The sequence below is a fragment of the Leopardus geoffroyi genome, chromosome X (assembly GCF_018350155.1).
Source record: "Leopardus geoffroyi isolate Oge1 chromosome X, O.geoffroyi_Oge1_pat1.0, whole genome shotgun sequence".
NCBI lineage: Eukaryota > Metazoa > Chordata > Mammalia > Carnivora > Felidae > Leopardus > Leopardus geoffroyi.
Window position 1 is genome coordinate 83,914,121 of NC_059343.1, and position 14,489 is coordinate 83,928,609.

The 14,489-nt window shown below is 37.5% G+C and overlaps 1 long non-coding RNA gene across 1 annotated transcript in view; it reads left to right on the plus strand.

The window, feature by feature from the left end:
* LOC123594499 overlaps nt 1-7,932 on the plus strand; it is a 28,330-nt gene extending 20,398 nt beyond the window's left edge. Inside the window, exon 2 of the long non-coding RNA XR_006710761.1 lies at nt 7,812-7,932. This is a non-coding gene — a long non-coding RNA (uncharacterized LOC123594499). The remainder of the gene's footprint in view (nt 1-7,811) is intronic.
* The last annotated feature ends 6,557 nt before the right edge of the window (nt 7,933-14,489 follow it).

Here is a 14,489-nt window from a genome sequence, read left to right on the forward strand (position 1 = left end):
CATTGCACCAGGTCCCTAAAATTTGGAGTTTTGAAGCCAAACCAGAATGTATGAGATTAAACACAGGAGCACTGTGCCACTGAGTGGGCAGATGACTTGGCCACAGATAGGGTGTAGGCAGGGATCTGAGGGATCCTTAGGTCACATAAGGGGAGATTGTTCTTATGTGAAGGCTTTCTGAAGAGCAGTGGGTGCAAAATTTCCTCTCCTGGGATGAGGGAGAAGTCTGATACCAATTTTATTCCCTGCCAATCAGCACAGACCCTCAGACTTCAGTGAGCAGCATAGCACCCACAGTGGAGGCTTGAGCCACTTACAATAAGCCCCGTCTCCCTGCACTGCCTAGGTGTTTTGTTTTTGTTTTTCTTTAACACAGCAAGTGTGCCTGAGAACCAGAGCAAAAGTGGGCCGCTCCCCCAGAAATCCACCACAAACTTCCCATATGCACCAAGTCTATTGACCATAGAGTTCTGCAAAACTTAGGGTCTAGTGGGAATTGAATCTAGCCCTTTTTTAAATATGAAACGTATTGTCAAATTGGTTTCCATACAACACCCAGTGCTCATCCCAACAGGAGCCCTCCTCAATGCCCATCACCCACCCTCCCTCTCTCCAACTCCCCATCAACCTTCAGTTTATTCTCAGTTTTTAAGAGTCTCTTATGCTTCGGCTCTCTTCCTCTCTTTTTTTTTCCTTCCCCTCCCCCATGGTCTTCTGTTAAGTTTCTCAGGATCCACATAAGAGTGAAAACATGGTATTTGTCTTTCTGTGATGACTTATTTCACTTAGCATAGCACTCTCCAGTTCCATCCAAGTTGCTACGAAAGGCCATATTTCATTCTTTCTCATTGCCAAGTAGTATTCCATTGTGTATATAAACCACAATTTCTTTATCCATTCATCAGTTGATGGACATTTAGACTTTTTCCATAATTTGGCTATTGTTGAAAGTGCTGCTATAAACATTGAGGTACAAGTGCCCCTATGTATCAGCACTCTTGTATCCCTTGGGTAAATTCCTAGCGGTGCTATTGCTGGGCCATAGGGTAGATCTATTTTTAATTTTTTGAGGAGCCTCCACACTGTTTTCCAGAGAGGCTGCACCAGTTTGCATTGCTACCAACAGTGCAAGAGGGTTCCTGTTTCTCCACATCTTCTCAAGCATCTATAGTCTCCCCACATCCTCTCCAGCATCTATAGTCTCCTGATTTGTTCATTTTAACCTTTTTAAACAAGTAGACCAAAATATACCTAGTTAAAATGCACTGGAAAAGGTCTAAACACTCTCTACTGTAGGCGAGGTGAAACTCTGGGCTGATTTGAGGGAAAGAGCATCCGAAACACAACAGCAAAGTGTACACAGCATACACCAGAAACACTTCTTTAAGCTCCAAGTCCTGGTCAGTATATGTAATCTTCTTAATATACCCATTACTCTCAGGAGCATGTTTCTCAGGAAACATAACAGGATTTCTAACACACAGAAAAGAGACACCTAGACCAAGACTGAAGAATCCATCCCAAAATGCCAAGATAGAGGAATTCATCACAAAGAAAGCACAGGGAAAGGTGATGGCCAGCAATCTAATCCAAACAGATATAAGTAGTATGTCTGAATGAGAATTTAAAACAACAATCATCAGGGTACTACTTGGGCTTGAGAGAAACATACAAGACACCAGGGAGTCCCTTAGCACAGAGATGAAAGACCTAAAAACTAGTCAGGCCAAAATAAAAAAAAATGGTATAACTGAAATGCAACAGTGGCTGTATGTAATGACCACAAGGATTGGAGAAACAGAGGAACTACGTGATATAGAAGATGAAATTATGGAAAATAATAAAACTGAGAAGCGAAGGAAAGAAAAATATTAGATCATGGATGTAGACTTGGGGAATTCAGTGACTCCATAAAGCTTAATAGCATTCATATCATAGGAGTTCCAGAAGAAGAGAGGGGAAAAGAGGCCAAAAGGTTTATTTCATCAAATTATAGATTAAAATTTCCCTAATCTGGGGAAGGAAAAAAACATCCAAATCCAGAAGGCACAGACAGCTCCCATCAAAATCAACAAAAGCAGGCAAACACCAAGACATATTATAGCAAAATTTGCCAAATACAGAAAAGGAAAATACCCAGCGAGCAGTAAAGGAAAAGAAATCCCAAACTTACAAGAGAAGACAAATAAGATTAGCAGCAGACCTATCCACAGAAACTTGGCAGACCAGAAGGGAGTGGAGTGATATAGTCAATATGATAAATGAGAAAAATATTCATCTAAGAATTCCTTATCCAGCAAGGCTTTCATTCAGAATAGAAGTAGAGATAGTTTCCCAGAAAAACAAAAACTAAAGGAGTTTGTGATCACTAAACCAACCCTGCAAGAAATATTAAAGGGGACTCTTTGAGTGGGAAAGTAAGACCAAAAGCAACAAAGACTAGAAAAGAACAGAGAAAATCTCCAGAAACAATGACTTAACAAGTTATACAATGGCACTAAATTCATATTCATCAATAATCACTCAGAATGCAAATGGAATAAATGCTCTAATCAAAAGACATAGTGTATCAGAGTGGATAAAAAAGCAAGACTCATGTATATACTGCCTACAAGATATTCATTTTAGACTTAAAGACACCAGCAGATTGAAAGTGAGGGGATGGAGAACAATTTACCATGCTAATGGACATCAATAGTAAGCCACAGTAGCCATAATTATATCACAAAAACTAAAATTTAAACTAAAGAGTGTAACAAATAATGAAGGGCACTATATCGTAATAAAGAGGTCTATCCAACAATAAGATTTAACAATTGTAAATATTCATGCCCCCAAATTGGACTAACCCAAACATATAAAACAATTAATAACAAACATAAAGAAACTCATTGATAATAATACGATAATAGTAATGGACTTTAACACCCCACTTACAACAATGGACAGATTCTCTAAGCAGAAAACCAGCAAGAAAACAATGGCTTTGAATGACACACTGGACCAGATGGACTTAATAGATATATTTAGAACATTTCAGCCTAAAGCAGCAGAATACATATTCTATTCCAGTGCACATGGAATATTCTCCAGAATAAATCACATACTGGGTCAAAAATCAGGCCTCAACAAACACAAAAGGAATGAGATCATACCATGCATATTTTCTGACAACAATGCTATGAAACTTAAAGTCAATCACAAGAAAATATTTGCAAAGACCACAAATATATGGAGTATAAAGAACATATACAAAAGAATGAATGAGTTACGCAGAAATTTAAAGATGAACTAAAGAAATACATGGAGGGGGAAGATGGCAGCATAGGAGGACACAGGGCTCACCTCATCCTGCCGATCACTTATATTCCACACACATCTGCCTAAATATCCAAAAAACCACCAGAAGAATAGTAGAATGGACTCTCCAGAGCCAAGCATAGACAAGAGGCCCACAGAAGAGGGTAGGAGGGGCGGAAAGGTGGTGAGTGCTACAGGGACTAGAGGGAAGAAGACAGGGCACCGAAGGGGGAGTCCACCCTGCAAGGCAGAGCCCCCACTTTTGCAGGCTTGCAAAAGCGGAGGGGCCTGATTCTGTGAGTTCTGACAGCCAGTGGGACTTAACATCTGGAATGTTAAAAGTGAACAGCTGTAAATGAGGTGAAAAATAAAATGCAGGAGGGCATAGCAGGGATTGAAGAGGCAGGGGAGAGAACAGGTGACTTAGAAGATAAAATTATGGAAAAAGAAAAAGCTGAGAAAAAGAGAGATAAAAAAAACCTAGGAGTATAAGGTGAGAATTAGAGAATTAAGTGACACAATAAAATGGAACAGTATGCGTATAATAGGAATTCCAGAAGCAGAAGAAGAGAGAGAAAGGGGCAGAAGGTGTACTTGAACAAATCACAGCTGAGAACTTCCCTGATCTGGGGAAGGAAAAAGGCAGTGAAATCGAAGAGGCACAGAGAACACCCTTCAGACATAACTTGATCTTCTGAATGACATATCATAGTGAAACTGGCAAAATACAAGGATAAAGAGACAATTCTGAAACCAGCTAGGGATAAACACACTATAACGTACAAAGGGAGACCCATAAGAGTAAGGGCAGACCTACCTACTAGAACTTGGCAGGCAAGAAAGGAATGGCAGGAAATCTTCAATGTTCAGTGTGATGAACAGAAAAAATATGCAGCCGAGAATCCTTTATCCAGCAAGTCTGTCATTCAGAATAGAAGGAGAGATAAAGGTTTTCCCAAACAAAAACGGAAGGAATTCATCACCACTAAACCAGCCCTATAAGAAATCCTAAGGGGGACTCTGTGAGTGAAATGTTGCAAGGACCACAAATCAGCAAAGACATCACTACAAGCATGAAACCTACAGACATGACAACGACTCTAAACCCATATCTTTCCATGATAACACTGAATGTAAATGGACTAAATGCTCCAACCAAAAGACATAGGATTTCAGAATGGAAAAAAAAAGAAGACCCATCTCTTTGCTGTCTACAAGAGACTCATTTTAGACCTGAGGACACCTTCAGATTGAAAGTGAGGACATGGAGAACTATCTATCATGCTACTGGAAGCCAAAAGAAAGCTGGAGTAGCCATACTTATAACAGACAAACTAGACTTTAAATTAAAGTCTGTAACAAGAGATGAAGAAGGGCATCATGTAATAATTACAGGGTCTATCCATCAGGAAGAGCTAACAATTATAAATGTCTATGCACTGAATATGGAAGCCCCCAAATATATAAAACAATTAATCACAAACATAAGCAACCATATTGATAAGAATGTGATAATTGCAGGGGACTTTAATACTCCACTTACAACAACGGATAGATCAGCCAAACACACGGTCAATACAGAAACAAGGGCCCTGAATGATACATTAGATCAGATGGACTTGACATATATTTAGAACTCTGCATCCCAAAGCAACAGAATATACTTTCTCCTCGAGTGCACATGGAACATCTCCAAGTTGGATCACATACTGGGTCACAAAACAGCCCTTCATAAGTATACAAGAATTGAGATCATACCATGCACACTTTCAGACCACAATGCTATGAAGCTTGAAATCAACCACAGGAAAAAGTCTGGAAAACTTCCAAAAGCATGGAGGTTAAAGAACACCCTACTAAAGAATGAATGGGTCAACCAGGCAATTAGAGAAGAAATTAACAAATATATAGAAACAAATGACAATGAAAATACAAAAAACAAACGCTTTGGGATGCAGAGAAGGCAGTCCTGAGAGGAAAATACACTGCAATCCAGGCCTATCTCAAAAACAAGAAAAATCCCAAATACAAAATCTAACAGCACATCTAAAGGAAATAGAAGCAGAACAGCAAAGACACCCCAAACCCAGCAGAAGAATAGAAATAATAAAGACCAGAGTAGAAATAAGCAATACGGAATCTAAAAAAAGAAAAAAAAAACTATAGAGAAGATCAATGAATCCAAGAGTTGTTTTTTTGAAAAAATAAACAAAATTGATAAACGTCTAGCCAGGCTTCTCAAAAAGAAAAGGGAGATGACCCAAATAGATAAACTCATGAGTGAGAATGGAATTATTACAACCAATCCCTCATAAATACAAGCAATTATCAGGGAATACTAGGAAAAATTATATGCCAACAGACTGGACAACCTGGAAGAAATGGAAAAATTCCTAAGCATCCACACATTTCCAAAACTCAAACAGGAAAAAATAGAAAACTTGAACAGACCCATAACTAGCGAAGAAATGGAATCAGTTATCAAAAATCTCCCAACATATGAGTCCAGGACCAGATGGCTTCCCTGGGGAATGCTACCAGACATTTAAAGCAGAGATAACTCTTATCCTTCTCAAGCTTTTGCAAAAATTGAAAGGGAAGGAAAACTTCCGGACTCATTGTATGAAGCCAGCATTCGTTTGATTCCCAAACCAGACAGAGTTCCGGCAAAAAAAGAGAACTATAGGCCAATATCCCTGTTGAATATGGATGCAAAAATTCTCAATAAGATACTAGCAAATCGAATTCAACAGCACATAAAAAAAAATTCTTCACCGTGATCAAGTGGGATTCGTTCCTGGGCTGCGGGCCTGGTTCAACATTCGCAAATCAATCAATGTGACACATCACATTAATAAAAGAAAAGTGAAGAACCATATGATCCTGTCAATCGATGCAGAAAAAGCATTTGACAAAATTCAGCATTCTTTCTTAATAAAAACCCTCAAGAATGTCGGGATAGAAGGAACATACTTAACCATCATCAAAGCCATTTATGAAAACACACAGCTATTATTACCCTCAAAGGGGAAACTGAGAGCTTTCCCCTGAGATCAGGAACACGACAGGGATGTCCACTCTCACCGCTGTTGTTTAACATAGAGTTGGAAGTGCTAGCATCAGCAATCAGACAAAAAAAGGAAATCAAAGGCATCAAAATTGGCAATGATGATGTCAAGCTTTCACTTTTTGCAGATGACATGATACTCTACATGGAAAACCCGACAGACTCCACCAAAAGTCTGCTAGAACTGATACGTGAATTCAGCAAAGTTGCAGGACACAAAATTAAAGTACAGAAATCAGTTGCATTCTTATACACTAATAATGAAGCAACAGAAAGACAAATAAAGAAACTGATCCCATTCACAATTGCACCAAGAAGCATAAAATACCTAGGAATAAATCTAACCAAAGATGTAAAAGATCTGTATGCTGAAAACTATAAAAAGCTTATGAACAAAATTGAAGAAGATACAAAGAAATGGAAAACATTCCGTGCTCATGGATTGGAAGAATAAATAATGTTAAAATATCAATACTACCCAAAGCAATCTACACATTCCAAGCAATCCCAATCAAAATTGCACCAGCATTCTTCTTGAAGCTAGGACAAGCAATCCTAAAATGTGTATGGAACCAAAAAAGACCCCGAATAGTCAAAGTAATTTTGAAAAAGAAGACCAAAGCATTAGGCATCACAATCCCAGACTTTAGCCTCTACTACAAAGCTGTAATCATCAAGACAGCATGGTATTGGCACAGAAGCAGACACATAGACCAATGGAATAGAATAGAGACTCCAGAATTGGACCCAAAAAAAGTATGGCCAACTAATCTTTGACAAATCAAGAAAGAATATCCAATGGGAAAAAGTCAGTCTCTTTAACAAATGGTGCTGGGAGTACTGGACAGCAACATGCAGAAGATTGAAACTAGATGACTTTCTTACAACATTCACAAAAATAAACTCAAAATGGATAAAGGGCCTGAATGTGAGACAGGAAACTATCAAAATCCTAGAGAAGAAAGCAGGAAAAAACCTCTCTGACCTCAGCCGTAGCAATTTCTTACTCGACACATCTCCAAAAGCAAGGGAATTAAAAGCATAAATGAACTATTGGGACCTCATCAAGATAAAAAACTTCTGCACTTCAAAGGAAACAATGAACAAAACTAAAAGGCAACCGAATGAATGGGAAAAGATATTTGCAAATGCCATATCAGACAAAGGGCGAGTATCCAAAGTCTATAAAGAACTCACCAAACTCCAAACCCGAAAGACAAACAATCCAGTGAAGAAATGGGCAGAAAACATGAATAGACACTTCTCTAAAGAAGACATCCAGATGGCCAACAGGCACATGAAAAGATGCTCAACGTCACTCCTCATCAGGGGAATACAAATCAAAACCACACTCAGATACCACCTCACGCCAGTCAGAGTGGCTAAAATGATCAAATCAGGAGACTATAGATGCTGGTGAGGATGTGGAGAAACAGGTGCACAGGTGGGTATGCAAACTGGTGTATCCACTCTGGAAAACAGTGTGGAGGCTCCTCAAAAAATTAAAAATAGATCTTCCCTATGACCCAGCAATAGCACTGTTAGGCATTTACCCAAGGGATACAGGCGTATTGATGCATAGGATCACTTGTACCTCAACGTTTATAGCAGCACTTTCAACAATAGGTAAATTATGGAAAGAGCCTAAATGTCCATCAACTGATGAATGGATAAAGAAACTGTGGTTTATATACACAATGGAATACTACTTGGCAATGAGAAAGATCGAAATATGGCCCTTTGTATCAACCTGGATGGAACTGGAGAGTGCTATGCTAAGTGAAATAAGTCATAGAGAGAAAGATCGATACCATATGTGTTCACTCTTATGTTGATCCTGAGAAAGTTAACAGAAACCCATGGGGGAGAGGAAGGAAAAAAAAAGTTAGGGAGAGAGCCAAACCATGAGACTCTTAAAAACAGAATAAACTGAGGGCTGATGGGGAGTTGGAGGGAGGGGAGGGTGGGTGATGGGCAGTGAGGAGGGCTCCTGTTGGGATGAGCACTGGGTGTTGTATGGAAACCAATTTGACAAAAGTTTCATATTAAAAAAATAAAATAAAATATTTTTTTAAATTTAATAAAATAAAATAATTTTCAATATAAAAAAAATACATGGAAACAAATAAAAATGAAAACAACAGTCCAAAACCTTTGGGATAAAGCAAAAGTAGTCATAAGAAGGAAATGCATAGCAGTCAAGTTTACATCAAGAAGGAAGAAAAGTCTCAAATACACAACCTAACCTTGCATCTAAAGGGGCTGGGAAAGGAGAAGCAAATAAAGCCAAAAGCCAGGAGAAGAAGGGAAATAATAAAGATTAGAGCATAAATAAATGATAGAGAAACAAACAAACAAAAAAAACAGACCAGTGAAACTAAGAACTGGATCTTTGAAAGAATTAATAAGATTCATAAATCTCTAGCCATTCTTATCAAAAAGAAAAGAGAAAGGACCCAAATAATTAAAATCACAAATGAAAGAGGAGAGATCAAAACCAACACCTAAACGTACATAAATACAGAAAACTACAACAGAATATTATGAAAAATGATCTGCCAACAAATTGGTAAATTTGGAAGAAAAGGATGAATTCTGAGAAACATAAACTACCAAAACTAATACAGGAAGAAAAGAAAATTTGAACAGACCCATAACCAGGAAAGAAATTGAACCAGTAATAAAAAATATCTCAATAAGTAAAAGTCCAGAGCCAGATGTCTTCCCAGGGGAATTCTACCCAACATTTAAAGAATAGTTAATACCTATTCTTCTTGAACTATTCTAAAAAATAAAACTGGATGAAAAACTTCCAAACTCATTCTACAAGGTCAACATTACCTTGATTCCAAAACCAAAGATCCCACTAAAAAAGGGAATTATATTCCCATATCCCTGATAAACATGAATGCAAAAAATCTCAACGTGATACAAGCATATCAAATCCTACAGTACATTAAAAGAATTATTGACCATGGTAAAGTTGGATTCATTCTTGGATTGCAAGGAATTTGAATATTCTCAAATCAATCAACGTGATACACCACATTAATAAAGGGTAAGAACCATATTGATCTTTTCAATAGATGCAGAAAAAGCATTTGTCAACGTACAGCATCCATTCTTGATTAAAACCCTCAACAAAGTAGGGATAGAGGGAACATCCCTCAACATCATAAAGGCCATATACAAAAGACCCACAGCTAATATTATCCTCAATAAGGGAAAACTGTCTAACAAGACAGTGATGTCCACTCTTACCATTGTTATTTAACATAGTACTAGAAATCCTAGCCTCAGCAATCAGACAACAAATGGAAATAAAAATCATCCAAATTGGCAAGGAAGAACTCAAAACTTCACTATTTGCAGATGACACGATACTCTATGTAGAAAACCCAAAAGACTTCACCAAAGAATTGCTAGAAATGATACATGAATTCATTAAAGTTGCAGAATACAAAATCAATGTACAGAAATCTATTGTATTTCACCACACCAATAATGAAGCAGCAGAAAGAGAAATCAAGGAATTGATCCTATTTACAATTGTACCAAAAAAACCATAAGACACCTAGGAATAAAACTAACTAAAGAGGCAAAAGACCTGTATTCTGAAAACTATAGAATACTTATGAAGGGAATTGAAAAGGACACAAAGAAATGAAAAAAAAATTCCATGCTCATGGATTAGAAAAACAAATATTGTTAACATGTCTATACTTCCCAAAGAAACCTACACATTTAATGCAATTATTATCTGAATACCAACAGTATTTTTTACAGAGCTAAAAGAAACAAACATGAAGTTTGTATGGAACCACAAAAAAACTTGAATAGCCAAAACAATCTTGAAAAAGAAAACTAAAGATAGAGGCATCATAATTCTGGACTTCAAGTTATATTACAAGGCTGTAGTCATGAAGACAATATGGTACTGGCATAAAAACAGACACATAGATCAATGGAACAGAATAGAAAGCCCAGAAATGGACCCACAACTATATGGTCAACTAATCTTTGACAAGGCAGGAAAGAATATCCCATGGAAAAAAGACAGTCTCTTTAACAAATGTGTTAGGAGAACTGGGCTACAACATACAAAGAATGAAAATGGACCACTTTCTTATACCATACAGAAAAATTAATTAAAAATGGAGGAAAGACCAAAATGTGAGACAAAAAACCATCACAATCCTGGAGGAGAACACAGGCAGCAACCTCTTTGACCCCAGCTGTAGTAATTTCTTATTAGACACATCTCCTGAGGCAAGGAAAACAAAAGCAAAAATTAACTATTGGGACTTATCAAGATAAAAAGGTTCTGGACAGTGAAAGAAACAATCAGCAAAACTAAAAGACCACCTACAGAATTGGAGAAGACATTTGCAAATGATATATCTGATAAAGTATTAATATACATAATTTATAAAGAGCTTATCAAACTCAACACCCCCCCCAAAAAAAAAACAAAGAATCTGTGAAGAAATGGTCAAAAGACATGAATAGACATTTTTCCAAAGAAAACATACAACGGGCTAATAGACACATTAATAAATATTAAACATCACTCATCATCAGGGAAATACAAATCAGAATCCTGATGAGATACCATCTCAGGCCTGTCAGAATGGCTTAAATTAACAACACAGGAGATATTGGCAAGGATGTGGAGAAAGGGGAAACCTCTTTCACTGTTGGTAGGAATGCAAATTGGTGTAGCCACTCTGGAGAACAGTATGGAGGCTCCTCAAAAAGTTAAAAATATAACTACCCAATGCCTCAGCAATTGCACTACTAGATATTTACCCAAAGGATACAAAAATACTGTTTCAAAGGGCACATGCATCTGTATGTTTATAGTGGTAGCAACATCAACATCCAAACTATGGGTAGAAGTGAAATGTCCACTGACTGATGAATGGATAAAGAAGATGTTGTATGTATGTATGTATATATTATATGTAATATATATATATATATATATATATATATAATATCCAGTCATCAAAAGAAATTATATCTCGCCATTTGCAATGATGTGGATGGCAGCAGAATGTGTTAAGCTAGGTTAAATAAGTCATTCAGAGAAAGACAAATACCATATGAATTCATTCATATGTATAGCTTAAGAAACAAAACAGGTGATCAAAGGGGAAGAAAAAAAAAGGGAAGGAAAAACCATAATAGACTCTTAACTATAAAGTAAAAACTGAGGGTTGCTGGAGGGGAGGTGGGTGGGGGATAGGTTAAGTGGGTGATGGTTATTAAGGAGGGCACTTGTGTTGATCACTGGGTGTTATATATAAGTGATGAATCACTAAATTTTACTTCTGAAACCAATATTTCACTATATGTTAACTAACTAGAATTTAAATAAAATCTGTTGAAATCTGTACTGCTTAGGTAGTATATTTTAAAATCTTTGAATACTGATTTGACTCCCCACCTTCTACAGTATTTGTTTTGGTTGTTGTTCTCTTGCTTGTTTTGTGACTTGACTAGGTTAGGTTAGTGAAGCTATTTCCCCCACCGTGTGAACATTTTGGTATCACTCCTCAGGGGGTTCAGATGGGCATGTGCACAGTCCTCCTGTGATTACAGTGGTTTCTGTCAACACTCTTTTTGATTGTCTCTTTCTCTGATCTCTGTATTAATCTGTTTGTTTCATTTGGTATTACACCTGGCTTGTTAGGCTCCACTAAGTATAGGGTGATTGCTCTGTTTTCATCAAAGCCATGGGGCATAAAATGGTCAATAGTCTGATCCTATTAAATTCAATCAGGTGTAGTTTTTGTGGACAGTTCTAGAACTTTATTCAGACCCTCAGTAGACTCTTATTTACTAACTCTCTCCCTAATTCTCACTGGTGTACTAGCTGGCCTATAGTTTAACTTGTTGCTTTTAATTAAAGGAAGATATTGTTGTACAGTATATGCTTAAGCTTGATCTTCCTTAGACTGTGTTTCAAATTGAGTCAGCTCTTCTAGGGAGAGCATAAAAGCTCTCTATTTTTATGGACTACTTCTCTCCCTGGGCAAAGACTGTGAGCTGCTACACTGGGCAGTTTTTATTATTATTGTGTTGTTGCTGTTGTTGTTGTTGTTGTCATTTCTTCTGATATGAGACCTCTACTCTAAGAGCAATGAAGGGTGAGGGTAACCAGGACCTCTTTACTCTTGGTCTGCCTTTTTGGGTAAAGCCTTTGTCTTTTGGGTAGTGACTGCTGGAAGGGAATCCATAACTTCTTAGTCACATTCACTAAGAATTTAGTTTCTTCAACTCTAATTTATAGGGGAAAAGAAATGCTTGTGACTTGCCAACCTAAAACCTTGATTGGGAACTGAGGGGAAAGGAAGCCCTGTAATTTTGGCCATGGCTCCAGAGTAGAGTTTCTGTTATGATGAGCTAAGGATGAAGAGGAAGAAGGGAACAGGTCCTGGTTCAAATGCCAGAAATCCTTGTTGTTTTTACCAAGTTTGGGTAGATTTTCCTTGAATAAATGTTTCCTCATTTACTGTTTAGCCTTAGGACAATTTCTAAATAATTAAATGGTTTTTTTAAATAGTTTGTTCTGCTCTGTTTGTTTAACTGTTGAGTGAGTCTTCATAGGTCTTCCTGTTGTCATCACAAAAGTGGACATTATGTCACATTTTTTTTTCATGGCAATTCGATTAATTTAATAGATATAGGACTTACAGGATTTTCTATTTCTTCTTTTTTTCTATTTTGGTAAGTTATGTTTTTTAATAAGTTCATAGATTAATCTAAATTTTTAAATTTATTGGTATGGGGCACCTGGGTTGAGGTTCAACCTCAGCTGGTTGAGTCCCCTACTATGGCTCAGGCCATGATCTCATGGTTTGTGAGTTCTAATCCCACATCGGGCTTGTTGCTGTCAATGCAGAGCCTGCTTCACATTCTCTGTCCTCTCTCTGACCCTGCTCTGCCCTGCCCTGCTCTCTCTCTCCCTCTCTCCTTCAATCCAATAATCAGGAAAGTTAGGTGTATAAATATATATAGGAATGTGCATATACAAATAGAGACATAAAGAAATTCACCACTGGTGACATTTGGAAATAGATGTGAGATTAAAGGCAAATTTTTTGTTGTTAATTACTTCAATGTCAGTTTTTACATTTTATTTTATTGTACAGTTCCAATCTTATTGCAGTTAAAACAATTCTGACTGGGGCACCTGGGTGGCTCAGTCAGTTAAGCGCCCAACTCTTGATCTCGGCTCAGGTCATAATCTCACAATTTGTGAAATAAAGCCCCGTGTGGGGGTCTGCACTGACAGCATGAAGCCTGACTGGGATTCTCTCTCTCCTTTTCTCACTCCCCCTTCCCCCATTCATGATTCTTCTTCCTCTTTCTCACTCTCAAAATAAATAAACCAAAAAACCCAATTCTGACCATATGTTATCATGTTAATTTGGAATATGTAGAAAAGAATGTAATAATAATATTCATAACATACTTTTTATGTTCACCATGTTACAAACAGTGTTCTAAGCTATTTACAGGTACTAAAAAATCTATTCCTCAGAATAAACCTGTGAAGCTACACTATTAATGTACCCATTTAACACAGAAGATAATCGAAACACATAGAAGTTAAGCAAATTACCTGAGGTTGTATAGCTAGCAATTTGCAAAACCTGAAGAGAAAACCGTTGGGATCCAAGGACGCCTGGGTGGCTCAGTCGTTAAGCCTCTTATTTCTGCTCAGGTCATGATCGCTCAGTTCGTGAGTTTAAGCCTCGTGTCAGGCCCTGTGCTGACAGCTCATGGCCTAGAGCCTGCTGTGGATCCCATTTCCCTCTCTCTACCCGTCTCCCACTAGCACTCTGTGTGTCTCTCTCTCTCAAAAGTAAAGGAACTTTTAAAAATTAAAAAAAAAACTGTGAGGCTCAAGATGAATGCTCTCAGCTTCTCAATAAAAGAAATGATAAATTTATCAAAATAATCTTCAGAGAACATGAGAAGGGTAGGTGAACCCGCTGGTAAAGATTTTGGTGTTTGGATTGGTGGTCACATGGGTGAAAAAGCTCCTGAATCTGGAGCACCACCCCCACCTTCTTCTTTACTTGTAGTCAGTGTTTTGGGTTTTTTTGTTTTT